Genomic DNA, 2,710 nt, shown 5'->3' on the forward strand with positions numbered 1-2,710 from the left:
TAATCATGCATCGCCAAATTGGAAAAAGCGTTCACATTATGACAATAAACAGGGCTATCTAAGAGAAAAGGCTCATCAACATTTACTGAAAAATATCACGTTAGCAGCAGTAAACTAAGAAAAACACCACACAACAACCCTAATTCACAACGGATACCCATAACACTTGATAAAGATGATAAACACTAAGAATAAAGATAAAGAAAAGTGCAGACATACAGTTATATTCCCCTATGTCGAAGGCTTTTCTGAAAATTTATATAGGATACGTAGACAACGTAACTTTACCGCAGTATTCAGAAGCCACAGCACAATACAATCGTAGTTAGTACACGCCGAGCTATTTAAAGTTTCAGTGGAGAATTGAAAAAAATGTATAGGTGAATGTGGACTCCAATACACCGGAAAAACTAAAAAGAAAACCAATAAACGTTAGAATCCAAAGACTGTAATAATGATCTATATGCAATAGCCCACAGTGCCACAACAGACTGTACAATAAATTGCAATAATACTAAAATAATGGGACAGGAACCACATACGAGAAAGAAAAGGATACATAAAAAAGCCTTCTACATCTACCTGGCTAGTAATTTACTCAGTCCATCTAGCAGAGAGAATGGTAAAAACTTAGATACAGCTCTTGAAAAGATTCACTTAAGTTAGTTGATTCAAGACTTAACAGGAAAGATCCCAAATAAATGGATAGCACTCCAGACCCTCCCCCCAAAAAAATCAGGAAGATCGAGGATCGAATCTCGGCTTCTAACACCACAGAAATAGTTCTTTTCGGGACTTCGCTGAAGACGGGAAAAATTATACAGTCAAAACGTAGGATAAAACTAATTAGTAGCTGGTAATTAAAAAATAATGCTTAATTAATAATTAAACTCAGTTGATAACATAGGCTACTAATCTGATAACAAATAAAATTCATGTAATTGTTGATTCATGCACACTAACTCTCACTGAAAGATTTCTCATTGTCAGATCTATTAAATAGATTAAACACATCAACAATTATTAAAAAAACATCTCACTATCAACAATAAATAGATGGCACAAATAAACCCCCATTAAACAATATCGAATTAGCAACAATAAACAAACTCATATACCCCATGAAGCATATTAATTCTCTTAAACAACAATGTCGCGTTATCAGTAGTAAACAGATCCATTTAACAGATGAAGCACCCCAATTATCATTGAAAAGCAATGTTTCATTATTAATGTAACGAATTTATTGTTTTATATTCATTTTAATATGAACGTTGTTTAGATTAAGTTTATATTTAGAAACATACATAGCTTATACTGTTAGATAGGTATTGCGAAACTCATGCCTATTCTCCAAAGTTGTAGAAGATTCTCGAGTGTAAGAATCAACAATATATCTATATAAGTAAACGCTTTAACCAGTATTGTTACGTAAGACTGAATTTTCTAGAAAACCTTCCCACGGCTACAAATATAACCAACGCGACGCGCCAAGGAGAATGTCTATTATTAGTTCGCTATAATCAGTGTGCTATAAACTTCGAAAGCTATAACTGTGATTTTTATAACGCTTATCAATCGGAAAACTTAAGATATTTGACCAGGAATATTTATAAATTTCGAACATTGCAAATCGTCTAACTTCAGTGGATTCTCATCGGACATTAATATTTTTACGAAAACATTACCTAACTTCACCGGTGGTAAACCTAGTGTGTGTGTGTGTGTCCAAGGACAAAGCTAGCTAGCTTCCCAGCGGATCGTATCTCCATCAACTCGTAATTAACTCGCTCATGGTAAACCCTCGATAAGATATCAAGGGAGTTCCAAACTAGAAAGAATACTTTATATTGTTTGTAATTTTGTGAAACTTTTGTTTATAAATCATTGTTTGTAATAACTATTTGTAATAACTGTAAATTGTATTGTTGTGTGTATATTGAACGTATTTGTGTTAAAAACGGTGTGTATCAATATTGCTGGCAAATATCATAAACTGACTATATATTGGCATTTATTTAAATAATAAATTCAAAGTATAATTTATCTACTAAATTTAAATTATCAGTTAACTCGGCTTCGGACTATTCGAAATTCTAATACGTAACATCTATATATATATAAAAGAGGAAGTTTGTTTATTTTGTTCGCTATAGGAAACCAAACGGTTGAACTTACAAATTTTAAAATAACTTCATAATAACCAGTTTTTTACAAGAAATTTAATGGTGCTATTCATTTTGTATTTGGTTTAGTATTTAATGAGGAAATTGACAATAAATTATTATTGCGCCATTTTTTTGCAATAAACAAACAAACATAAGCACGTTTTGCACATAGAAAGCGTTATGGCATGAGACACTCAGATCACCTTGCTGTCAATTCAGTATTTCCAAAAACAGTTTTCTTTAAATAGTGCTAAGTGGTTTCATAAGTGATTTAGTAATTTTGTGAAATGAAAATTATTGTTTAGTGATACAGGTGATGATGCCATCCAAGAAACGCCCTTTCTATGGAAAGTCTTCTGCCGCTAAAAGAATGCAAGCACAAAGAGCAGCTGAAACAGAAGAAGAACGCAATCAAAAACTTGAAGCACAAGCTGCAAGACAGGCTGCTCAAATACAGGAAGAGACTTTGGAAGAACGTAAAGTTAGACTTCGAGTTCAAGCTGAAAGGCAGGCTACTCTAAAGACAGCAAGAAACTGTTGAA

At 32.8% G+C, this 2,710-nt stretch overlaps 1 protein-coding gene across 1 annotated transcript in view; it reads right to left on the reverse strand.

Annotated features, from left to right (window-relative positions):
• The window catches only part of LOC111086377, a gene marked incomplete at its 3' end in the record, with an annotated part of 167,971 nt that overhangs the window by 3,876 nt on the left and 161,385 nt on the right, over window positions 1-2,710 (reverse strand). The gene's annotated exons all lie outside the window — the stretch shown is intronic.

This window comes from Limulus polyphemus, unplaced genomic scaffold (genome assembly GCF_000517525.1).
Source record: "Limulus polyphemus unplaced genomic scaffold, Limulus_polyphemus-2.1.2 Scaffold1054, whole genome shotgun sequence".
In the NCBI taxonomy this organism is placed as follows: domain Eukaryota; kingdom Metazoa; phylum Arthropoda; class Merostomata; order Xiphosura; family Limulidae; genus Limulus; species Limulus polyphemus.